This window comes from Prionailurus bengalensis, chromosome D1 (assembly GCF_016509475.1).
Source record: "Prionailurus bengalensis isolate Pbe53 chromosome D1, Fcat_Pben_1.1_paternal_pri, whole genome shotgun sequence".
NCBI lineage: Eukaryota > Metazoa > Chordata > Mammalia > Carnivora > Felidae > Prionailurus > Prionailurus bengalensis.
Genome location: NC_057346.1, coordinates 75,609,317 through 75,636,214, shown reverse-complemented (window position 1 = coordinate 75,636,214; position 26,898 = coordinate 75,609,317). Strand labels below are relative to the sequence as shown.

Sequence of the window (26,898 nt, the reverse complement as noted above, 5' to 3'; positions counted from 1 at the left end):
TGCGGCGGGCACAGGCCATGGGGAGAATTTTGCCATGCTATAGGCATCATGTGGCTTGTTCTCTTCTGTACGGGTAAGTCCTTTAATAGTTTCCTAGATTTCAGCAAACTGTTTAAATTCATCTGTAGATGGCCACACGTGCCTTAAAATGGTACGGTGTTAGCGTCTGGACCATAATCTGGCAAAACTGCCATGCGTGTTTGTTTACAGGTGCATGGCACGTAAAAGGGCTAGAGGCAGCCATATCATCCCTAAAGCCAGGGGCCACCTGAGCAGGAGGACAGCCCAGCTCCAGGTGCCCTGCCAGAAACCTTCTGCCTTCTCTGGGCCGGCAAAGAAAGGACCTCGGGGCCCTCAGGCCCAAAGAGAGCTGAACAAAGTCTCCGCCAGAGAGAAAGAACTATTCCCTCAAAACGTTCCCGTCCGGCTCAGTTCATCAAATCTGCTTTATGTAGCGCAAAATAAACACAACCCTAATTAGCAGGTTCATGCTGCAGCTGAATTGTCTCTCAAAAGCGCATCCTGCTTCCAGCCTCAGCATCCCCAGAGGAGGCACAGCATCTCCCCGAGAGGCCGGCCAGGCTTTGTGGAATCATCATTCCTGTGGCGTTCATGCTCTTTCCTCCCAAGAGCTGTTTGCCGGAGGACAGCTCCTCCAGGTCTGATCTCGGTGAACTCCCGTGCCCTGGCCAAGTCCGCTCAGTCAGGAGGAATAATATGGCTCACCAGTGAGCTTGGCTGGATCACAAGCTAAAGCAGGTACGGCCAGGGAAAGTCTTCCTGAATGCCGGAGCTGGAAGGCGGTCAGCCTTGCATGCCTTCATTCACTGAGCAAATATGTATGGACTGGCCCCTATCCCGTAGGTGGTGGGAGACCTCAGGCTGTGCTACCCACTGCTGGAGTTTCTAGAGCTACGTGGGCAGAGTTCGAATCCCAGCTTACCACCCAGTTATAACAAAATTACTTTCACCCATTGATTCTAGTTGGTTTTCTCCCCTGTGAAGGGTGCTGGGCATACCAGGGTGGGGGCCACGGAACCCCGGTTGAGAACCACTCCACCTGGTCAGTGTGTCACTGGCTCCCGGTGCAACATCTGGGTAAGCCTAGTCGCGAGCCTCATCTAGCTCTGTGGCTGGACCTGGAATTCCGGAATGACTCCCAGATGTTTGGTGGCCAACCACACCCAGAGCCCCTCCAGGCTGGCGCTAGGGTGACCGAGCACGTCTGCAAGATACAGCTCTGAGATGACCCCGTAACAACCGCGGGCAACCGAGAGGGTGGACCGCGGGGCCAGAGCAAGGGAATCAGCAATGATTCCTTCTGTCATCTTCTCACCAAGCCGAATTCATCCTCCCGCGTGCCAGACGCCGTGCAACGTGCTTTATAAATACCGTAACGTTACTCGTCACACGAGCTGTCTCAAGTTAGGTGTTTCCCTCTCCGCCACGTCACCTCGTGCCACATTCGAGGAACCTGAAGCTTATGGGTGTTATGTTATACAGCCCAGAATCACACGGCTGGTCATGTTCAGAGCTGGGGTTCAAAACCCCAAGTCCGTGTGCTTCACTATTATTTTCTTCCTTTACAAAGTCATACATTCAGTGGGAGTGGGGAGCCTCAGTTTCCAAACTCCCCGGTCAGCTGTCCTATTTTATTAAAAAAAAATTTTTTTTTTCAACGTTTATTTATTTTTGGGACAGAGAGAGACAGAGCATGAACGGGGGAGGGGCATAGAGAGAGGGAGACACAGAATCGGAAACAGGCTCCAGGCTCTGAGCCATCAGCCCAGAGCCTGACGCGGGGCTCGAACTCACGGACCGCGAGATCGTGACCTGGCTGAAGTCGGACGCTTAACCGACTGCGCCACCCAGGCGCCCCTCAGCTGTCCTATTTTAAAACAGAAGGTGGATGTGCTCAGAAGCCCCTCAACACTCGTCCTCTGGGCTTGGTCTCAGCCTGGCACACAGCCTGGGCCAGCCTGGGCTTGCCTGGGCCACGCCGCCTGCTCTGGTCAGGCTCCCGAGTCCAAAGCTTCCCCCTCATAAAAGAAGGAGCTGCTGCAGGGAAGGCTTTCGGAAAGCCTGGAGCTCTGCTAAGGATGGCCAAGCAGCCAACTGGCCTGGGAGGTGGGAGTTCGCCCCGGGCAGCCTGAGTGGCTTCCTCCCAGGCTTTAAATGCATAGTTGATTTAGGGAGCATTTCCTCGGGTTAAATGTCAAATACACCTCCAAATCAAACATCAGAGATAAAAAAAAAAAAGCTAGTGAGCTTCTCGGAGATGAGGAGAAAGTGGACTCTGGTCCCATCAGCAGCTTTCAGGCTGTGTCAGGGTGGGAGCCATACCTGAGTGACTCTTGTGGCCTGATAGGAAGATCTGAGCTGGGTGGTTGGCAAATAATTTCACCTAAAATGTCTGTAAAAGTAAGGTTCTGAGGACAACAGTCCCACCTTGAAGCTTGAAAATGGGCAAATTAGGATTTCCCCCGCTATAGGCACCCTAGAGACAAACACAACAGGGCCTGGAGCAGAGCACTGCAGAAGCATCTTGAGGAGGAAGAACGGCCCGCAGGCCTGTGGGCCTGGATGCTGCCCTCGATGCAGGCATTAGAATTTTTAAAGAAAAAATACACGTCAGGCTGCAGTGGTGGGGCATGGTGGGGGTTGACGTATTAGCATTCTAGGGCTACCGTGACAAGGTACACAAACTGGGTGGCTTAAAACAACATTTATTGGGGCTCCTGGGTGGCTCAGTCGGTTGAGCGTCTGACTTTGGCTCAGGCCACAATCTCGCGATTTGTGGGTTTGAGCCCTGCATCGGGCTCTGTGCTGACAGCTCGGAGCCTGGAGCCTGCTTTGGATTCTGTCTTTCTCTCTCTGCCCCTCCCCTGCTTGTGCACACTCCCGCACTCTTTCGTGCTCTGTCTCTCAAATAAATAAAAACAAAAACAAACAAACGAAAAATTAAAAAAAAAATAAAGCAACATGTATCATTTTACAGTTCTGGAGGCCAGAAATCCAAAATCAAGGTATCAGCAGGCTATGCTCACTCTGGGAGTCTGGGTGGGATCCTTCTTTGCCTGTTCCTGGCTCCTGGGAGCGGCCGGCAATCCCTGCCATTCCTTGGCTGGCAGCCTGCACCACTCTGATCTCCGCCTCCATCATCCCATGGCGGTCTGCTCTCCATGTGTCTGTCTCTCCTCTTCTTATAAGGACACGGGTCATATTGGATCAAGGGCCCATTCCATTCCAATGTGGCCTCATTTGAACGAGTTGCGTCTTGTGAGGACCCTATTTCCAAATAAGGTTGCAATCTGAGGCAGTGAGAGTTAGAACCTCAATCTATCTTCTTGGGGGATGCGATTCTACCCATAACAACTGGCCACAAAAGAAACAAAATCATGGGAGTGTGGGGGCAGGCACGTATACTGTGTGTGCATCACTGTGCACTGGCCGGTCCACCGGAGCCCCATCCAGCCCAGGAATGCCCGTCCGTCCCTTTCATGGAGACACCCTGCTGCTCAATGACAAGAGCATGGCAGCCACATCAGGATGCCACCACTTAGCGATTTGAGAACCCAGAGGCCTTCCCTGGGGGACACTCACCCCCACCACACGGTTTTTCATACAAACGGCCGCTGCAATTAATAGGGTCATTACGCATTCCACCTGCTCCTTGACCCTACTGGGGCGCAACTTTTTTTGGTTGAGAATAACACCCCTTCAAGTACAAAAGCTGCGGATGACACGCTCTTGAGCAATAAAAAGACGTGAGGCACCACGAACCGAGCTGGCGATAATCACATCGCTGCCGCTGCAACAGAACCAAGTTTCACCCTTTCTATAAAAGTGCCCAGCTGTCACACTTGTGTGAGTGGAGTTCTTTAGTGGCCTTTCTGTGCTCTCCTACACATGATCCAAGCCAAGTTCTCACATCTTTTAAGTCAATCGTGAGAAGTAACTTTCTACTTCTTTTTTTTTTTTTTCAACGTTTATTTATTTTTGGGACAGAGAGAGACAGAGCATGAACGGGGGAGGGGCAGAGAGAGAGGGAGACACAGAATCGGAAACAGGCTCCAGGCTCTGAGCCATCAGCCCAGAGCCTGACGCGGGGCTCGAACTCACGGACCGCGAGATCGTGACCTGGCTGAAGTCGGACGCTTAACCGACTGCGCCACCCAGGCACCCCGTAACTTTCTACTTCTTATCCACAGCAGCTTGTGCGCCCTCGTCGTTGCAACGCCCAGACCAGTGGAAACAGGATGTGTATTCTGTGGCTGCAAAAGCCAACTTTACTTGTGGATCTGATCACAATTTGGTGGGCATGCCTGGGAAGGGGTGTGGGATATCGACACTGAGACATATTGCTAGAAAGCCACCCAGGACAGACAAGGAGGAGACAGAGGCTACCTCCAAACTCTTTTCCTGCAAAGCTTGAAACAGAAAAGTGGTTTGTGCCTGAGCTACCTAGAAATTCAAATTAGCCATTTTGCCCCATCCTAGGGAATTGAGTTTCTACTCTAAGAATTTAAATAAAATGAGAATGTGTTACAGTCACTGCGTGATGTTAGCCTACCATCAGGGGACGGGACTCTCCTTCCTTGTTCCCCCCGCTCCCTGGCGAAGCCTCTCTTCTGGCTCCCCAGACACTTGGACCTCTTGGCAGTTGGCCCTTCCATACGTACCACTTCCCATAGCTTCCTTCCCTTCTCAGATTTCCCTCCGCCTTCATCTCTAATTAAGTCCCAGCGTCTGCGCCCAGCGGCTGCCCAAGAAAGGAAGCTGCCAGCTATGGGTTTCAGTTACAGCGAATGAAAGAGGCTATTTTCCCTGGAGACAAAGTCAGAGGAGTCTGCAAAGTACCACTCACCCCCTCCCTGCGGCCCCCATCTCTCAGCATTGACCAGACACCCCCACCTCCCTCCCACCCTCAGGAAGGGCACCTAAGGGTCCCAACAGAACCTTCTGGGTGGAGAGATCCCCAGGGAACAGAGTAGTTTCCTGGTGGGAAGGACAGCAGAGTTTGTCTATTTCCTTTGGAATCTGTCCAGGCGGAGCTATGTCAAAGACTGGGCTGGGGTACAAAAGGCATTAGGCAGGGACCCCAGAGGACAGCGTGCAGAATTCTGGCCATTAGACATCAGAATGTGTTGTTACTGGCTACATCCACTCCTATTTGGCAAATGCAGTTTTTGGATAGGACTTTGTTTTTCAGTCTGGGTTGGATGTGCAAAGTGCCCGGGGTCAGAAGGGAAAGCCTGGGCCAGATGGCAAGGCCTGAGGCCAGGACGAGGCTGCTGGGCTCTCCAGGGCCCCAGCAAAGGCAGAGGCCCTATGGGGTGGTCCTCAGGGCACTGATGCCTGGGCGATGAGGGCAGCGATCCGCTCCAGCATCACCTCCCAGGTCCAAACAGAAGGGTGACAGAGACTGGCAGAGAAATAGCAGTTGTTTGATGAGAAGTCAGCAGCCTCTGCTTGCACAAGTTTTATGGACCAGAAAGGCTGCCGGAACAAGCTCCCGTCCCCAGCCCGGCACTTCTCACGCACTTGCCTTTGCTTTTCCTCACCCCCCAAATGCCTTCCTCAAGTTTGTTTAGATAATAGCAGCTCTATTGATACATCTTGCTCACACAATTCATCCAATTAAAGTGCACAACTAAGTGGTTTTTAATACGTTCAGAGTTGGGCAACCATCACCATAATCAATTTTAGAACATTTTTACGCCCGCCAAAAAAAAAAAACCCACGTCCACAAGCAGTCACTCCTTTCCCCCCATTCTTCCCCAACTCTGGGCAACCATGAATCGACTTTCTATTTCTACATTTGCCTGTTCTGGATATTTCGTGTCAGTGAAATCAGACCTTCCTCACTTTTTAAGCCCCACCCTGGGACCCAGTTCAAGCATCCTGGGGCCACAGCCTGACAAGACCCACAGACTCGGCCTCGGGAAATATGGGCAGAGGGACAGGCTTTGCCATTTCCTGGTGTGAGACCCTGACCAAGCCTCCTGGACCTGTCCCTTGGCCACAAACCAAGATTAATAAACAAGTGTCCCAGAGCCTTGCAGTGAGGACCCACCAAGATGGGGCGTGTGAACACACACATTGTACATGATAAAGCACATCACATGCAAATAAACAGAGCCCAATCCCAGCTTTTTTGGAGTTTATAAAGAAAAATAAAGAGCTGGTCTTCCTACCCTGATAATTCCAAGTCCTCTGCCCCAGCACCCACCTTTACTCTTCTTTTAAAACATTTTTTTTTAATGTTCATTATTTATTTTTGAGAGAGAGAGAGAGAGCATGAGGAGGGGAGGGGCAGAGAGAGAGGGAGACACAGAATCTAAAGCAGGCTCCAGGCTCTGAGCTGTCGGCACACTCAGAGCCCGACACGGGGCTCGAACCCACGAACCATGAGATCATGACCTGAGCCGAAGTCAGATGCTTAACTGACCGAGCCACCCAGGCACCCCCCACCTTTATTCTTCATATTCTTTTCTCCATGTGCCTAGGACACAGTTGCCAAAGAAAACTCAAGAGATGCTACCCTGACAAGTCAGGAAGAGAAGAGCTGCCCACTTCTCGGTGCTCTTTGGTGAGAAAATGACAGGATCGTCCTCACTGGGCAGGGTGTCAATGCAAAAGGTGCTGTGCAGTGATGAAAAATGGGTTGGACTGAGATGGTCCTGGGCCTAATGGCTGGTGCTGTTCTGTCACCTCTGGAAGCCCAATTGACCACCTCCCACCTTCTTCCTCCCCTGCACGATTTGGGATAAAAATAGGTACAACCTCCTGAGGAGTGTGCTCGGATCACCTGAGATAGGACTTAGCCCAGAGCTGGGCTATTGGTCAGTAGTGAATTGTAGCCGCCATTGCTAATATCATCATGGTTCTAATCATCACTGCCATTATCAGAGGGCAAGGCTAGCCAATCTGTGAAGAGCACTGGCTCCCACCTCTTTATGCCTCAGTTTCCTCATGTTTAAATTAGACACAAATGGTACCAAACTCATAGGGTAACTGCGGGGTTCGGTGGGTTCATGCACATAATGTGCTTAGAGCAGTGCCTGGCACACAGAGCTGTAGGTGGATTGGTTAGTATTACTTCCTAAAAGGGTTTTTCCTCATTTCCTCATGGACCAACCCCAATCCCTGGATTTCTTCCTCTCACTGTATCTTCCTTTCACTGGATAGCTTCCTCTCCCTGAATACCTTCTCTGGTCCCTGTTTTCCATTGCAAGTGTCCTTCTGGCATATCCCCAACTTGTAAAATGGCCTCTGGCTTTCCAGTCTCATTGGACAGTCTGTCTGCGCCTACAAAAGTCAAGGAACTAAAACCACCAGATAGTTCTTTAATACCCTGGGGAAGGAGGAGAGACCCAGACCCATCCTTTGGGATGGGTCCCTGCAAGATCCAGCTCATAACATTTCCGGCTGAATGTTTTGGGCAAGATGAAAGCAATTCCAGCAAATATCAAGGGTTCAACTGATCAGCCTCCAGCATAAAATTCCATTTCTTCCTTAGAGTTCTAGGCATGGCAAATCAGTGGCTTAAGGGGGTAAACATTGGTGAAATCCAAAGAACCAGCAAAAAGAAGGTGGGACAACTGATTACCTTCCCATCTTGCTTCTGCTGATTGCATTATCATTTATCACAGCTCAGCAGGAAAAAGCTAGGAGAAGCATCCTATGATCCTGGGTTGAATAAATATCCCACTATCAGTGCTGGAAATACAAGCCTGATTCAGCCAAATCTTAAATGCATTTGCATCTAATCCCTTTATAATCCTTCCTATGGCATCGTATAAAAGCTGAACAAGATATTCCAGCCTCCCCAGGGTGCACAGGACAGGGACACTCCTGTCCAAACGTTGGGATGTAATTAACTAAGGCTGGGGGCTCCTCCGAGAATTTGCAGCCCCTGCACTCGTGCTAATGACAACGTTCCTGTCCCAGATGATTTTGTGTACTTACAGACACACACACATACACAGATGGACATCAGGAGGCTAAACTTCAGTCAGAAGGACCAAGTTGAAAGGGATCCTTTTTTAAGTTTTGGAGAGAGAGAGAGAGAGAGAGAGAGAGAGAGAGAGAGAGAGAGAGAGAGAGGGAGAGGATCCCAAGCAGGTTCCACACTGTCAGTGCAGAGTCAGATGGGGGGCTTGAATCCACGAACCCTGAGATCATGACCTGAGCTGAAATCAAGAGTCGGACGATTAACCGACTGAGCCATTCAGCCACCCCCAGGTTGAAAGGGATCTCAAGGGTTGTCCCAGCCACCTATCTCTATCCTCATTTTATAGGACAGAGCACTGGAGTGCAGAGTAAGGACTAATTTGCCCTAATTAATGCTCTGTTCTTTTTTTTTTTTGTTTCCTCATTTGTCAGATGCACATCATTTCCCCTGTATTTCAGGGGTTTTGAGGACTAAATTCGAACTGCAATACATGCTTAGGAATTTTACTTTCTTCTCTCCCTTCCCATGCTGACCTGCTATGTAATGACTCTGTTTTGTTTTCTCTTGAACACTTGGTAGGACCACAGCCATCCCGCCAAATATGGAGGAAGCCGGAAAAGCTATGACGTTTTCCCCTTGCGAGGCACAAGCTTTCCCCCCAGTGCAGATGGGAGGACTTTGGAGGTTATATCCGTTCATCTATTTATTCAGCAAACTCAGAGTCAGTCATTGTTATAAGCATTAAGGGATACAAGAGTAATAAAAGATTTACTAAGAGAGACAGATCTTAATCAAATCATTACTCTCATAGTTAATTAAAGGTTTCATAAATGATACAAAAGGCAGACAGGTGGCTGTAAGAGTGTATAACAGGAGGACTTAGCATAGCCTGGGATCGGGGGTAGTCAGGGAAGGCTTCCCTGAGGAAGAAGTATTTCCCTCAGATATGAAGGATGATCAGGTATCTGTCCAACAACAGTGGGACTAGGGGTGAGGGCTGGAGCGAGCAGCTCAGAAAGTGAGAGCGACGAGTGCAGAGGCCTTGGGGAGAGGAGTTACCTGCCGGATTTGAGGAACCAGATCGGACTAGAGAGAAGCCTGGTTTTGTGCTTGAATACTTATTTGTTTTTGTTTAGCTCGGAAGAAGACGAAGATCATCAGCCCCAGAGCCCTGGGGAGGAAGGTCCGTTGGAGGGGGTAGTCAGTGAGTCAACCCACTGATCCTGACTCTGATCCTGACCCATAATTCAGACCAGGGTAGGAGCTGCTACAGCTCCAGAGGAATGGGTGAGACAGTCCTAGGAAGAGATCTCTGAACCCCTGAGACTGAGCAAGGCTGGTCCACAGAGCAGTCCCCACCAGTAGACCCTTATGCAAACACCCCTCTCCCCCAATCTTGCCTCACCACTGCCTTTGCTACAGAAAGAAATGTGTTCCTATTTCATCAAGGACCCATCTTCCAGAACCAACTTGAGATCTAGAAGACCACATAGCTCCCAGTGTTTTTCGGGTTTCATGTCTTTATTAATCCTTATCCCAGGGACACTGTATATAGCACTTAAGAGCTTGGGTTCTATAGTTAGACCTCAAAGGTCTGAATCCTGACATTGTCATTTACTAGCTATGTAACCTCAGGCAAGTCTCTTAACCTTTCTGTGTCCTCATCTATAAAATGAAGATGACAATTTACTCACCTGATAGGGTTGCTTATAAAAACTAAATGAAACAATGTAGGTAAACATTAGGACAATAGGTGGGATTCCTCGATAAATGGAAGTTGCATTATTATTATTAATTATTATCATTAATATCACCATCAGAGCAACCATGTAATACATGTCCACAATATTCCGGAAACTGAGCTAAGTGTTTCACATACCTTAATTTGAATGCCCCCACAGTTTGGCACAATGATCCCAATTTTCCAAATGAGGAAACTGAGGCTCCGAGGAATTCAGTGACACAGCTATTAAGTGACAATAAAGATTCACACTCAGGCTCTAAAAGCAGTCCACTCTCTACATTTCTATCCCAAGTTGGCCACTTCTCATCAGTGTGCTGTAAAATCCTGTTAATTACAACTAATGAGAATGAGGTTCTATACACTACCTGTTCATTGATTTGCAGATTTTTAATATCATTCCTTGCCCCAGGGGAACTCTCCAGGGGGCCATCATTACCATACAATTCTTTGGGGGAAACGAAACAACAGCTGGCCCTGCCAATCACCATGGCAACACTCCTGTAAGTACATAGAATCGCATCAACAGAAAAAATCTATATATACGTATATGTTCTATATTTGCCCTTAAACGCTACATTATACATTGACTCGCTGATGACACCATCAGGGCTCAGGTAGAGGCATTTTCAATCCGCTCCAAATCTCTCCCCCCTTCTAGGATGCTTCCAAGACCCCATCCAGCAGGCACAGGCAGGGAGAGACGTTGCTAGGGAAAAGGGATCATTGCCAAGTTCTGGCCCACAGCAGCATATGCTTCACGGTGACAATGTGTAAGTGTGGGGATGGGGATGGTGTCGTGGGCGTGTGACCTATATAGTTGCATAGGGCTCTGCGTTCAGAAGGGTCCATGCTTGGTTTAGTGCTCTGCTTCTGCCAACTTCAAATTCTTAATAATTTTTAAACGAGGGGCCATGCGTGTCCATTTTGCAGTGATCCCCACAAAATACGCAGTAGATCCTATGTGAAGAGTGAGCAATGGACAGGTACTTTATGCATTTCTTTTCTGGACGGCATTTTCCTCCTCTTTTCGTCTCTCTCTCAGATCTGTGAATCCGCCCAATATTCTAGCTCAAGAGGTTTTTTTTTATGTATTTTTATTTTTTTAATTTTATTGGTTTTTTTTTTGAATTTTACATCCAAATTAGTTAGCATATAGTGCAACAATGATTCCAGGAGTAGATTCCTTAGTGCCCCTTACCCATCTAGCCCACCCCCCCTCCTTAATCCCTCCCATAACCCTCTGTTTGTTCTCCATATTTATGAGTCTCTTCTGTTTCGTCCCCCTCCCTGTTTTTATATTATTTTTGTTTCCCTTCCCTTATGTTCATCTGTTTTGTCTCTTAAAGTCCCCATATGAGTGAAGTCATATGATTTTTGTCTTTCTCTGACTGACTAATTTCACTTAGCATAATACCCTCCAGTTCCATCCACGTAGTTCCAAATGGCAAGATTTCATTCTTTTTGATTGCCGAGTAATACTCCATTGTATATATATACCACATCTTCTTCATCCATTCATCCATCGATGGTCATTTGGGCTCTTTCCATACTTTGGCTATTGTTGACAGTGCTGCTATAAACATTGGGATGCATGTGTCCCTTCGAAACAGCACACCTGTATCTCTTAGATAAATGCCTAGTAGTGTAGTTGCTGGCTTGTAGGGTAGTTCTATTTTTAGTTTTTTGAGGAGCCTCCACACTGTTTTCCAGAGTGGCTGCACCAGCTTGCATTCCCATAGCTCAAGAGTTTTTATCAAAACTCAATGGTTTTCCCCCAGGGAATGCAGCCATGCTAACGTCACCAGAGCGGAGCCACTCATAACCCTACAGATAATAGTCGCTCTGTGCTTCGTGCTGGCTAGGTGCTGGGCACCACACTCAACTGGAACTGATACGATTTCTGATCTGGAAGATGGGTGGGTCCTATCAAACCCATTTTACAGTTGAGGACACTGAGGCTCAGAGAAATCCAGTCACTTCCCAAAGTCCTTGGGACATAAATCTTATGAACAGTCCCAAAGGCCTTCTCAAGGCTGCTCACTCTCCCTTGGCTGCTGCTGTGCCTCACTTGGGCCCAGGTGATTCTGCCAAACCTCTTATAAGTCTTAGGAGTGGGGGCCCTTCCCAGCCACCTGCCCAGAGGTCCTGGCTCCTCTGACCTCTTCTAGACGTGGATGAAATACTACGCAGCCTGGTGTGAGAACTGACATCCCAGAGGCTGCTGATGGCACTGGGGGACACAGTCATTAAGAAGAGTGAACTCCCACTGGGGCATGCTGGCCACATCCTCCCCTTCTCTTCTTCTCTCCATGGACTATTTCACGACAGTCTCCTCTTGCTGCCCGTTCACAGAATCCCCATGCGCCAAGCCAAGAGATCTTGTGTGGTGACCTGGGTGTTTCTCCACGGCTCTTTGTGAGACAACAGCCATCAAGGTAAGACACCACAGCGTTGTTTCGCATCCTCTCACCTCATTTGCCTTTTGTCTCACCTTCGTGGCCTGGGCTGGCAGCCCCCAAATGAAGCATCCAAATCTTCATCTTTGCTTCAGGCTCTGTATCCTAGAGAAGCTGGTCTAAGACACATCTAGGCAGACTGCCTTCTCACTATGGAAGGTGGAGCTTCCTACAGGCTGAACTTGGAAGTGAGGTGTGATTTATGGCCCTTTGGTCCTGCCATGAGCTGTAGGAATGACTCCCATCTAAAAGATACAGTGGTCATTTCCAGCCTTGCCGACCAGCGCGAGTCTTACTTCTTCTCCCGGCCTGCCCATTCCATCCTAGTCTTACAGGGACCCTCCCACCCACCCTAAGCCATGGTTAGTCTGTCCACTGGGGACACCTGACCCAAGCTGAACCAATGAATTCCTCCCTTCCTTGGGATTTTTTAAAAGCGGGGATTAAGTGACTCAGTCTGTTTTCCTTTACACGCTCTCTCTGAAACAAACACCCGCAGGATCTACAGCTGGATGTAAGAAATCTCGTGAGTGGTTAGTGGCCATGCTGTCTGCCACCTAAATAAGGTCAGCCTGTGGCACGAAAGAAGAATTCTGCCAACACGCCGAGAGAAACCGAGGCAGGAGCTACTGAAAGAGACTTACTGGCTGTCCCAGGCATGGCTCCTGAGTTCCTTAAGCTCAGCTGCTCTTTTACCCTCCTTGGGGTTTACTTGGTCTAGGTGCTTATCTACTACCTCCCATTAAACGCCCCCTGTTACCCAATGCCATCCTAATGGCGTCTCTGTCATGGGCCACCAAAGGAAGCCCAGTGAGCCCAGTGTATTCCCACTGACGAGAGTGGAATGTAGAAGTGGGAAGAGGCTGGGTTTGGGTGGCCTACAGGCCTGGGCATGAGCCCTGAACTCCATGGCAAGGAGTTTAACCTCTCTGTGCCTCAGTTTCCAGATCTGAGAAATCAGGAGACCACCACCATCTTTCAAGGTAAGCGTGAGGATCTAATGAGATCATGCGTATAACATGTGTAGCACAGCCTGCTCCCCATCCCCCAATATCTGCTCAAGATGCTGACTCCCTTTCCCTGTCTCCCAAGTCGGTGGTGGGGACTATCTGCAGAGGCAGGTTTTGCTTCTGGCCCGGGACCCACTGGGTGTAGTCACAAAGCCCTGTGAGTCGCTCTGAACTGTCTTCATCCTAGCACTCTAGACTGAGAGAACAAGACCCAGAGGCTTCCCCCAGAAACTGAAGATTCATAAACTCTCATCCCCGAAGTCTACCTCACATGTCATATAGCTTCACCGTTCACACCGGACCACTTTGAAAATCCTCAAGAAGTGGTCATTTAGCTTGGCCCTAATAACTTCAGTGACAGGACGCCCACTTCCTCACAAAGGCAGCACATTCAAGTTTTACATAGCTATGACATTTACTTTGCCTCCTCCAACAGGCTTGGAGTCTTTGACATGTTGGAAGTTCCAGATTTCTGTAACACAGTGGGATCAAAGCCTTGAAGCTCTTCTGCGTACGTCACCGTCATGAGCCGAGGAGAGACCTTTGAAAAAGACAACAGATAGCTCCCTTTCACACACACCATGTTAGCACAGTACTTGGTGTCCACACGCCATGATCATAAGGCCAGAATCATCTCGAAGATTGAAGATGGCAAATTCTTTGACACACTGCCCATCCAGAGGCGAAGTCTACGTCCCATCCCCTTGAATCTGAGTGGGCTCTATTTCCACTCTGAAAGAATATGGCAGAAGTGACACTGTGCCGGTTCCCAAAGCCAGGCCTTATGAAGCTGGCAGTTCCCATCCTCTGTCATTCGGAACACTGTCTCTGGGAGCATCGGACTTCAAACCCTCAAGCCACCATGCTGATGCAGCCCGATGTAGGTGCTCCAGCTCAGAGTTCCACCTGAGCCCAGCCTTCGAGGCATCTCTCCAGCCAAGGCCCCGTACGTTGGGTGAAACCATCTTCTACCCTCCAGGTCAACTCATCGCTGGTTGAATCCCACAAGTGACCTTACTCCACACGATGCCATATGGAGCAGAAGAATCACTCAGCTGAGCCCTGCCCGAGTTCCTAACCCACAAAATTATAAATTATAATAAAATGGTTGTTATTTTAAGTCACTGACTTTGGAGGTGATTTGTTACGTGGTGACATATAACTGGAACAATTATTACCTCATCCAACAGATGAGAAGACAGAGGCTGAGTAAGGTAAATGAATTATCCAGACGTTTGGGGACCAACAGGTGGGGCTGGAACCCAAGACTTCTCATTCTTAGTCTTGTTTTTCTATTTGATCTTGATGACACTGTGAACACCTAGACCATCAGCAGCAAAGATCACCAACCATTCATTTCAATTTTAGCTGAAGTAACATTATCTGGCACTTCCATGGCCTGGTGTCAGTAGAGCTCTTTGGCTTTGTTCTAAGTGCTTTCTTCCCATTTACTTATTTGACCCTCACAACAACCCTACGAGGTAAATGTTATTATAAGGTCTACTCGGTAGATAGGGAAACTGAGGCACAGACTGATTAAGTGTCTTGCCAAAGGCCACGTAGCTAGAGAGGCACAAAGCAGGGATTTGAACGCAGTTACTTTGGCTCCTGGGACCATGCGCCTAACCGCTAAGGAGACCGTCATTCGAAAGAGCCAGGCCGTCTTAGGTCAACTCAGAGGTGATCTGAACTCATGGCCACTGTGTGTGGCTCAGTGCCATATTGACTTCCACCCCAAGCTCTCAAGTCCTTAACGGTCTTTAGAAGCTTTTAGACTTGAGACCCGCCCATTGTTCACTTACAATATGGAGCAAAGCTGTAAAGGACATAGATATTTTACATCCAGTTGGGTGAAGGGAAGCATCTTTGTGTCTGCCTGAAACCCTGACAGAGAAGCCGGGGCCACCCAATGAATGCCACAATTAATTTCCCAGTGCGCAATATTGCCTGTGGGGAGAGGAGGCACTGGTTCATTTCTTATTCATGAAGTCACACTGCCAAGCTTCATTTGCATGAAGTAATTTCTGCTGCTGCTACCCCGCCATAAAACACATCCGTTTCTCCTACAGGATCTGGTCTCTTTGCACCAACAGAGATGAGTAAGCAGTAAATGCTGAAGGAACACACCCTTTGGACCATTTTAATCAGAAAGGTGTCTGTAGCTAACAATAAGTGATTTTATAGGAATCTAAAATACCTTGGACTCAAAGTACTCAAATGCAACTCTGCTTCAAGATCTATTTTGGGGAAAGTGTTTAGCATTTCTCTCTGCTTGGCCAAACGCTGATTTCATAACCAGTGGAGCTATAGAACTATAGTTGTCCAGGAAAAAAAAAAAGAAGAAGAAGAAAAAGAAGCAGGAGAAAGGTGGGGGGTGGTCAATAACCTGCCAAAGCCTGATGAGTTAAGTCACTGGAAATGACCCTTTGTATGGCACATCCTGCAAAGATGTCCACACCCTCGCCGCTGGAACCTGTGAATATATCACTTTACATGCACATGGGGCTTTGCAAATGTAATTAAGGTGAAGGACCTTGACACAGGGAGAGAATGCTGGATTATCCAGGTGAACCCAGTCTAGTCATGCGAATCCTTAAAAGTGGAGGAACTTTCCAGACTACGTCAGTCAGAGAGCTATGACTATAAATGAATGTTCAGAGGGACGCAACATTGCTGGCTTTGAAGATGGAGGAAAGCAGCCACAGACCAAGAGACATGGGTAGTCTCTAGAAGCTGGAAAAATCAAGGGAACAGATTTATTCCTAGATTCTCCAGAAAAAGAATCACAGTCCTCCTGACACCGCAATTTTGAGACCCTGTCAGACTTCTAACCTAAAGAACAGTAAGATAATACATTTGTGTTGCTTTAAGTCACTATAGTTGCAGTATAGTTTGCTACAGCCACCATAGAAAATGAATATACCTTGTATTAAGAGTTCTCCAACATTCATTAGCTGTGTGACGCTGCCTGAGTCACCTCACCTATCAGAAGTAGGGAGGGTTTTGTGAGTCTTTTTTTTTTTTTTTCAACGTTTATTTATTTTTGGGACAGAGAGAGACAGAGCATGAACGGGGGAGGGGCAGAGAGAGAAGGAGACACAGAATCGGAAACAGGCTCCAGGCTCTGAGCCATCAGCCCAGAGCCCCACGCGGGGCTCGAACTCACAGACCGCGAGATCGTGACCTGGCTGAAGTCGGACGCTTAACCGACTGCGCCACCCAGGCGCCCCGGGTTTTGTGAGTCTTAAAGTGCATTGTGGAGGTAAGATTTTAATATCATTAATATTATTATTCCAGCTGACCACACTCCATGCGAGAAACAGCCCAAGTGGGATGGCTGGGACTTTCCAATTCATAAGGCTTAAAAATCATTTAAGCAATTAATGCCAGCCTCCTCCTGACCAAATATTTTCCCAGGCACAGTTTAAAAAAAATGACAGGAAGTGCTTCATCATTTCACCCGGCCGCTGTTTAAGATACATCCCAGATACTAACTGGGGAGGGCCGTATCAGCTATTTATTGCCACAATAATGCTATGTAACAAGATACCTGAAAAATCTGTTGCTGAAAACAATAAATATTAATTTCGTTCACAAGCCTGTGGGTCTGTGGTTTAGGCTGGGCTTGTCTGGGAAGTGCTGGCCGCGACTCAGTTCACTCTCATGACTGGTGGCCAGATGGCTGTTGGGTGACCAAACTCTTGTCTGTGTGCTTCTCACCATCTACCAGGCCAGCTTGAGCATCTTCTCATGGCAACAGAATTAAGCAAGAGCAGGAGCAGAGATGTGCCAATGTCTTTTCAAACCTCTGTATGTGTCACAGGTAACATCCCTTTGGCCGAAACATGTCACGGGTTGAGCCTTAGAGCCAAGTAAATGGTTCTTTAGTGCAAGGAAGTGCGGACACATGGCTAAGGGCATGGATAGAATGGTGTGTGTGTGTGTGTGTGTGTGTGTGTGTGTGTGTGTGCGCGCGCGTGCGTATGAAGAATTGGGACCATTGATATAGTTAATCTACCACAGAGAAGGAAAGCAAAGAAAACTGGGTCATCTTTATTTGAGATTTATCAGGCACCTACTGTAAATCGGAAACTCACCTAGGGGATATGGAGATTAACAAAACCTCTTAGGGAGGGAGCCTTTTTTCTAATGGAATGCCTAACATGAGTGCTCAAGGAGCAAAAGAACAGCATTTGATGCACTCCTACAACGTGCCAGGCCTAGGTCAGTCACTGGGGACATAGCTGCAAACACTATGTTACCTCATTGACTGTATGGTAGCTCTGAAAGACGATCTCTATATTCATCTCTATTTAAGAGGCAGGGAAATCAAAGCTGAGCAAGGTGGAGCTGTGTAGATGCCCAAGTTCAAGATACTGAGCCACATCGATCTCATTCCAAAACCCAGATTCATTCTACTCCACTCTGAAAAACGTTCTTTCATTGGTTTAAGAGACACTTAAGTGCCCGGCACTGTCCACATCTCCTGAGAAATGACTCATGACACTTCCCCCTTCCAGCATCTATCAGACATCACCAACTGCAAAGAGAACCCCTACCTTCTCCCACCTTTACCCTGGTGTGGTGTCATCATGGTTGAGAGATGCTAACTAGCTCCTTTAAAAAAAAATGCAACAACAGAAACCTTCTAGGAGAAACAATTCATCATCGTTACAGCAACCTCTGGTTCACTTCAATCTTAGGTGCCCGGCCTTTTATTTATAGTGCCTTCAAAGAGGTTCCAAGTCATTAATTGCTCACCACTTACACCAATTAGATGAGGTGAGCACTCCTGGAGAAATCACGTTACCCAGGTAGCAAAGGCAGCTGTGCCTGCCTAGGGTTTGGCTCTGTTCTCTAAGAAATCTACGTGACAGCCTAGAGGTGGTCTGAGCAGGTTGCCTGGGCCATATGGTTCAAATAAAATGAATGGGCTATAGACAAATGTTGACTGTGGATTTACTTCAACAACACAGATTTGAACATGATGAGAGGTTAAACTAATGGTTTAACCATAGTACCTTGCTACTAAGTGAGAAAAAACCTTGGGGAAAAGCTACTTTAATAACAGAGTTGTCAACTTAGTGAATTAAACTTGACTGAGCGAGGCTTTGTACGTCTGGTTGTGACATGACACTCGACAGCATATGCTGAACCCAGATTGTGAGCTACTTGAGAGCAAGGACCTTAGTTTTCCCATCTTTGGAACCCAGCAGACAGTCAGCGTTCAGTCAGTATTTCAGGGAATGAATGTGTGGATGAGTGAACGGATGGATAGGAGGAGGACGGACAGGCAGATGGAGAGATGAATGAATGTAACAGCATAAATCTGGGGATAAACAGGTAGGAGTGAATGTTTGCGGAATAAATAAATGGGTGTGGATTTTTTAAAAGTCAAGTTCCACAATATTTACAGGGTTGGGTGGGAACAGGAAGAAAACATTTACTGAGCACCTTCTGGAGATCAACATGATGTATATATTTTCTCATTCAGTTCTAACTGCACGCCTCCAGACTTGGCTTAACCATCCTCTGTGTATAGAAAAGGACACTGAGGCTCAGAGAGGGGAGCCTCTACTTAGCGGACCTGGCCAAAGAAGCCAGGGTTCAAAGCTAAGTCTGCCAATTTCCTAAAGCCCGTGCCCTTCTCACTGGGAGTTGGGAGGACTCTGGGGGATCTGGTTTTGCAGCTGGGGAAACTGAGGCAGAGGGAAGTACAATGATTTAATCACAGCCCCCAGCGGGTCTGTGGCAAATAAGAACCAGGGAGCTGCCTGGGTCTGTTGTCCTCTTCTCCAAAGGAGCCATATAGTGCATGGGGACGGCCCAGAGAGACTGGAGCCACCAGGGCAGCATAGAGAGACAGGAGCCACCAGGGCAGCATACAGAGCCCGGAGCCTGAGCTCTGAAGTCACGCTGCCTGTGTTTGAATCCTGGCTCTATAACTTCCCAAGTGCGTGTTCTTATGCAAGTTACTTAACTTCTTAGTGCCTCAGTTTCCTTATCTGTAAAATTAGGACAAAGATAAAATGATCCCAGGATGAGCTCTAATAGTATCTGGCTGAGAATAAGCAAGCCATGGAAGTTCGCGACCATTCTTAGAGTTGGCTGCTCCAAGCTCCTTTTTGTTGCTTGCCACTCCAAACCTGACAACCCCCACCTCAACATTTGAGCAGAAAGGGACTCCTGGGGGACCTTCTGCCAGCTGATGTTTAGGAGCAAGACATTCTGAAAGGGAACTGCATTTTCTCTCTGTGGCTTTCAGGCCACAAGTTCAGGTGGTGGGCTTACCCCCTGGTTAGCAAAATTCATTCACTCCCACTCTGTGATTAATGACTCCTGAACTCCCGGAGCCATGCGGACCCTGGGGCCTGGGGCTGCAGCTGTTTGCATAACCACGGAAAAGCAAGGAGAAAATTCTAAAATAGGAAGGGAGCCTGGGAAATCTGAGGCAGTGAAAAGCCAAGCAACAGCAAACACATTACACCACTCCAGGGAGGCTCCCAACCCCACATTCTGAAAGTGCCCTCTCAACCAGGGGAATGAACCTTTTTTCCCCCAGTACGTTCTGGTACCTTCAGTCTCTGTCATGGGGCAAAAGCCTGGATGGAGGGAAGAGAGTTACCCATTATTGAACACCTACTACATACTAAGACTATTTTATTTCCCACATATTCACATAGCACTTAGGATGAGCCAGACACAGTGCTAAGTAAGCACTTAATAAAAATGCTCGTTCAGGGTGCTGGGCATCGAGGAGGGCACCTGTTGGGATGAGCACTGGGTGTTGTATGGAAACCGATTTGACAATAAATTTCATTTAAAAAATGCTCGTTCAATCTTCGTAACAACCCCAGGAAGCAGAGACTGTGACTATTGCCATTTTATAGAAGTGGAGGGGCAAAAAGAAGTAAAGAAACTTTCTCGAAGTCAAACAGCCAATATCTGGTAGCACCAGGATTCAACTCTGTAACTCTGCACGCTGGGATGGCTGCTGTTCATCGTGAGTCCCATGAGCAATCTAGAAGGTGGCTGTCATCGCTCTCCACTTTATAGGTGAGGAATCCGAGGCACAGAATGATTAAGTAATGTGTCCAAGCACAACAAGTGAAATTCTGAGTTAACCCTAGGTTTGGATGAACTCAAAGCCTGTTTTGGATGAACTCAAAACCCCTGTTTTGTCACTAGGAGCCAACCTGGCCTTAAGCAATAACAGTCAAGCAGAATGGATTTTTTAGTGATGACTTACCAAAAATTTCCTGGAATAATGCTCACTTCATTTTTGAGAGAGAGAGAGAGAACAGGAAGAGACAGAGGGAGAGGGAGAGAAAGAATCTTAAGCAGGCTCCATGCTCAGCATGAAGCCCAACACAGGACTTGATCTCACACCTGTGAGATCATGACCTGAGCCAAGATCAAGAGTCAGATGCTTAACCAACTGAGCCACCCAGGTGCACCTCATGTCATTTTAAAGACAGATTTCTCTTAGGTGCCTGTTTTGACAGCCAGTCTCCCAGATGGCCCCCAGTGATCCCTGCCTCCTGGTAATCATGCCTGTGTATGGTCTTCTCCCACAGTGAACGAATAGGGCACTCCAGATCTGATGTCCTGTGACTTCTAAGGCTAGATCCTAAAACATGTCGGGGAACATGCCTTGTTCCTTCTCGAATCACTTGCTTTGGAAGAAGTCAACTGCCATGTTGTCAGGACACTCAAGCAGCCCTCTGGAGAGGTCCACCAGACAAGGACCTTCTCCAACCATCAGCCCCAACATGCCGGGCATGCGACTGAATCATCTTAGAAGTGGATCCTCCAGCCGAGCTCATAGCCGAGTTTGCTTCCATTTCTCCTAGCAGAGAACACAGCACGCAGCACACAGTGGTCTGGTTACGGTCTGTCACGCCCAGTTGAGTCCGTGCATCTGGACACTGCCTCATCTCTGGCTGCCCTAACGAAAAGCCTGGTGATCCCTTGCTGAATGAACGAAGGAGACAGCCAAGGTGAGGTAAGGAAAGAACCAAGAAGATAAGGGAACCCAGCTGTCACAGGCTGAGCAGACAGCTGGCTTCACGCTGTGACCTGAGCAGTTAATGCGTGTTCCCCTCCCAACTGTCCAGCCACAGAGTTACCTCCGGGTCCTCTGGAGACCAGGGCCCTAGAGGGTAGACATAAGTTTCCCCGCCAGGCGGCCCCTGATCTGTCCCCACAACTCTCCCCTAAGGGACAGAGACGAGGCCCAGCAGAGGCAGAGGGGGAGACGGGGGTGCAGTGGTCCTGATCAGGAGTCCCAGTACCACGGTAGTCCAGTGGCCAGCTGGGGTCTGCAGGAGGCTAACTGGGAATGGGGTGAGGAGGACAGGGAAGAGGATGGCAGGGCCCCAAGACCAGACCAGCCATGTGCTCCACGGCCACAGCCACAGCCACCATGGGCTCTTAGGCCTAGCAACCCTGCTCCCATAGGAACCAGTGGACTGAGCCACGCAGGGCAAGCACTCAGGATTCTGAGGGCCTCCGGTGACCTTCAGCCAGGCTGTACATCAGACTCATCTGCGAAACAGTGATTCAGGAAACCCGGGGTGGGGCCCTACTATCTCTAGAATAGACAAGCTCCACAGGCGACTCTGATATGCGACCTGGGCTGAGAACTTCCCCATGTAGAGCATAAGCTTTGCAACCAGACACATCGGGGTTCAAACCCTGGCCCAGCTACGAATGATCTGTGTGGTATCATCTCTCGGAGCCTTAACTTTCCTCATCTGTAAAATGGGGGCAACTTTATAGGGAGGGATGAGGGTTAAATGACATGTCAACATTGCCTCATAAAGAGCACATATTTATTAAGTGTATGGTAAGTACCAATACATGGCAGCTCAAAAAAGAAAGGTTTGGAGCCTAGGAAGAATACCAACCGATAAGCCATGCCGTTGTCACCTATGAGCCGAGACTTCAGAGATCCCAGGGAGCCTGGCCTGAGTCCCTTGGACAACTAAGTGAATGACGACTTACAACAGGAAGCCCCCACCCAGTTGGTGGGTGCTCCTGCCTCAGTGACCCAACTGGACCCCTCCACCGCCCTGCTCCAACCTCACTGAGCTGTCTTGTCTTCCGTTCCCCAGGGCAGTCAAACCAGGCACTGAAACGCCACGGCACCTGGGGCAGCGACTCAGCTGCTGGGGGGGCCTGTGTCCCAGAGGCTTTCTGCCGGGCGTGCAGGGGCCAGGCCGGCATCCGTCAGCACCACAGCGGCAGACCCAGCCGGAGGGGAGATAAAACAATTCTCTACTAAGAGGATTTGCAAAATACACAGCACATTAGCTAAGCGTATGTGGCTAGTGGGCTAATGTCTTCTTCCCTGCATGGTTTTTGTGTTTGTTTTTTTTTTTTTTTTTTTTTAGGCAAATAACTTTTCTTCATCATAGAGAAGAGAGAACTGAAATCCACTCTCTGGCTGGCATTCATTAGGTGCAGGAGACCTTCCTCCAGGTCAAAGAAGAGGCTGGGAGGAAATGCTCAGGAGAGATGACGGGAAAGGTAGCAGTTTTCCCTGGTAACTCTGCTTAGAGACGCGTCTCTCCCACATCTCCTGTGCCTGCCCTACCATGAGGGCTCCATCTGGCCAGAGAGAGCTGAGTCAGCCACCTGGGGGCTTTCTACTCACCGGGTCCCTACAGAATCAGCTCCTCCAAGGCTGGGGATAGCTCAGGGATGCCTAGCTTTTTTATTTTAGGAAAGGGAAATAATAAGTCACGTGTAGTGATAAATTATGACAGTATTTCACGTCCATCGCCATAATGTAGACATTACAGAGAGGCTTAAAGGACAAGGTAGAATTACTAAAACCCACATCTTCGAGATAAGTGCTGCTGGTTGTGTTTCCCTCCTGATACATACAAACTTCTAGAGTCATGCTGAACAAGTACGTGTGCAATGGGCTCTCCAATTTCCACTAGCGTGTCTTTTGATCATCTTTATTGTGTTAGTCGTAGTGGTAGTGATGCAGCTTCCTTTAGTTCCAAGATACTATCCCATTGGAGAAGAAGGAGAGTGGGGGAGGGGAAGAACAGGAGGGAGGAGAGGGGAGAAGAGAGAAGGATCGCTAGCTTTCACAGTAATTACACTGAGCGAGGCATTACGCTAAGTGCTCTGCACACCTTAGTTGATTCTATCCTTCTGACAACATTACAGACCCACACTGTCATCGTCAGCCTGCTTCGTAGATAAGGAAACGACACACAGAGGTGAAGCAGAAGTGGCTGCAGTCACAGAGCTGGTAAGCGGCCAAGGGGAGATTCGGACTCAGGTCTCTGACTCCAGATTCCACGTCCTTAACTCCCAGCCCCTGCTCTATTATGTACCACGTTCCAGCTAACCTCTCCATTACTGGTGGAAATGTAGGTTGTATCTACTTCTCGTGCATAAACAAATGATTACACTGAATATCTTTTTGCACGTGACATTATGCATTATCTAATTATACCCTTTGGATAAATTCCCGGAAGACAAGGTTTTTAACCCTTTTGGAAAAGAGAGCTTTACTATCTGTATCCATTGGGATGGAGTTGTGCTAAATATAGCCGAGAAAGTAAAAACAGCACTGGCGTAAATGAGGCAGAGGTTTATTCTTATTATAAAGAAGTCTGAAGATAGACACTGTATAGCGGCACATGAGGAAGTCAGGCTCCGTCTGCCTTACCTTCTGCCCTCCTTAGGGTATGGAATTGATCCTCATAGTCCAAGATGGCTGCAAGAGCCACAGCCATCACAACCAAGTTCCAGGCAGCTGGATGGAGGAAGTGACAAACAAGAGAGTGGCCCACCTCTTTAAATACCTGCTGATAGATAACTTAACAGACTTAGTAACGTGTCTACATCTAGCTATAAAGGAAGCTGAGAAGGACAGTGTTTCCCAGAGTGGGAATATGCACCCAGCTAAAATACTGGAGTTCTGGTGGAACTGTGGAAATAAAAAATGAATGTATTTTCCAGCCTCCCTGCAGGTCTCATGGCAGTATCCTTTTCAAGAGGCAGTGGGAGAATCATGGGCCTAGAAGTCAGGCATGAATTGGGGGAGGAAAGCTATCTTTATAAGAAAACAGTTTAACCATGATACTTAACACTTACCCAGTACCTAGTATATCCCAACACTCCCCAAGATAGTTCCCATGTCATCTCTGATTTCCCAGGGCAAAGTTGAGAATCAGGCTCAGGTGATTTCCCATCATGTACTGACCACCTACTCTGTGCATCTCGTTTTAACTCCTGGCATCCAGGCGGCTGCTTTGCCTCTCAAAGTGTCCTCCTGCAAGGCTGGGGCTAGACTGTCATTTACGAATGAAGGATTGAGATATAGAAAAGTGCTAAAAGCTACTCAAACAGCCTTGACTCGTGAAGCTAGAATTAAACGCTACTGTGCTTAAAACCAGAATCTCTGCCTTTTCACATCATACTGCAGAGTCTTGCTTTCTTTTCAAAGAAACATATTATTAGAAGTGAGAGCAGAGGGAGAAAGGCACCAGGATTCCAGACTATAGAACACCCTCCTTCCCTGCCCACCCCCTACAGGGGCTTAAGACACTATTGTTGAGCTTTAGGGTTTGGGTGATTTGCAGGAGGAGCTTCACCCCAAGGTACAACTCTCTGGGGAAGGGGTGGGGGCCTTGGATCTTCACAGTCCCAGGGATACCCTCTCCTCAGCTGAGACAGTCTCATCGCCTCTGTTGGGCAGGGGAGCCTTCTGGACGTGACCCACTCTGCCCAGGGAGCAGCAGACCCTTGGAGAGCAGAAGCGATGCAGGATTCTGGACCCAGGAAAGCATCAACTGTGTGACCGACTCCTGAGAGCAGACACCTCGATGTCCTCGAGAGGGTGGCCCGCCCAAGTGATCCAAAGCATCCCAAGGGAGAAAGCTGTCTGCTTTACCCCCATAGGGATGAGAACAGGCAGAGCCACCCTCCAGACTGGAAGTTCTGTAAGTGGGCGTCTGAAATGCTATGCCAAGAGTTTTGCCCCCAAAGAATTGCTCATAGCAAACACTCAATAAATGGCAGCTGCTAGTTCTGTCTATTACCTAATTTAATTCTCATCACAACACTGGGGTGAGTGTTGCGATCCCCACTTCAGAGATGAAGAGGTGGCACATGGCCGGGAAGGGGCAGACCTGGGAAACGAACCCAAGGCTGTCTGACCCCAGCATCCCCACCCCCAAACTTCACTTTGCCACCTGCGCGTTTGTGCCCCTGAGTCCCATCTTCGTTGTGCTCAAAGAGAACGTCTTCCCTCCATAGCCATTCCCTGCCCAGCAGTGCCTACAGGTTGAATCAGTAAAAGGGATGGGAAACCCTCAAACGTATAGAAGTGCAACTGGGACTAATAAAGTGGATTGAAGCATCACCGTAGTTAGAGCAGTTTTTTGCTGTTTGCATCTTTTCAATCCACTGATACAGGAAGCAAAATTACCAAGGTGGAGTAAGGCAGCGATCCCTGGAACCTTGAAATTGTGACTCATTAAGGTCATCGTGCCAACCCAACCCCCTCTTTGACACATGGAGAAACTGAGGCAGGGGAGGGCCAGTGCCATGTCTGAGGTCATTCTGTGTCAGCACCTGATGTTCTCCTTCCTTCTCTGAAGTTGGAGAAGGAACTTCCCAATTTTGAGGGTATCTCTATTTCTTAGGGCTTCTATCCATGGCTCCCTCAAACCCCAGGAACATGTGTAAGTTACCTATTCTATAACAAATTACCCCAAAACTCTGTGGCTTGAAACACAAATGTTATTTGTGGGTCGGTAATTTCTTTCTTTTTTTTTTTTAACGCTTATTTATTTTTGAGACAGAGAGAGACAGAGCATGAACGGGGGAGGGTCAGAGAGAGGGAGACACAGAATCCGAAACAGGCTCCAGGCTCTGAGCTGTCAGCCCAGAGCCCGACGCGGGGCTCGAACTCACAGACTGTGAGATCATGACCTGAACCGAAGTTGGCCGCTCAACCGACTGAGCCACCCAGGCGCCCCATGGGTCGGTAATTTCTGTGGGTCAGTAATCCAGGCACAGCTGAACCGGATTCTCTACTGCAGCGTCTCTTACAGGCTTCGATCCAGGTGCTCCCTGGGTTAGAGTCATGTCAAAGGTCAACTGGGGAAGGATGTACTTCCAAGTTCACGCACACAGTTGTTGGCATGATTCAGTTCCCTGAACACAGTTGGACTAAGGGCCTTAGTTTCTCACTGGTTGTTGGCCAGAGGCTGCCCCCAGTTTTGCCACCTGGATCTTTCCAACTGGCAGTTTGCTTCATCAAGAGCAAGCTGAGAAACCAAGAGAGGGAATCCAGCAAGACAGAGGTCACAGTCTTTTGTAACCTGATAGGAGTGCAACATCCCTACGTCACTGCGGTATTCTACTTCGTAAAAACAAGTCACTAGGGGAGGGGACCATATGAGGGAGTGAACTCTAGAAGGCAGAGGTCATTAGGAATAAGTCAGAAGCTACGTACAGCAAAGCACTATCTCCGTTTCCCATTTTGTGAAGCTGTTTCTTTTCCGTAGGAAGAAAACGTAAACAGGAATGCCTTTCAGCATCACTTCTGGGTGACCTCGCCAGTGTCAAGTCTTTGCATTTTAAAACCACTGAGTCAGCCTCTCTCGGCTTCAGGATCCAGACTCCAAGAGCAGTACACCTGCCCTCTAGGCATTTTCCAGACAAAGGCACCCAGAAAGGGAAGCGACTTAGCCCAGG

At 48.4% G+C, this 26,898-nt stretch overlaps 1 protein-coding gene and 1 long non-coding RNA gene across 2 annotated transcripts in view; one reads left to right on the top strand and one right to left on the bottom strand.

Annotated features, from left to right (window-relative positions):
* The window catches only part of NAV2 (neuron navigator 2), a 739,922-nt gene that overhangs the window by 570,188 nt on the left and 142,836 nt on the right, over positions 1–26,898 (bottom strand). The window lies entirely within an intron of this gene.
* On the top strand, positions 8,102–14,287 carry LOC122483617. Its single transcript, XR_006297429.1, has 3 exons — positions 8,102–10,471; positions 12,054–12,136; positions 13,604–14,287. It is a non-coding gene; the product is annotated as an uncharacterized LOC122483617 (long non-coding RNA).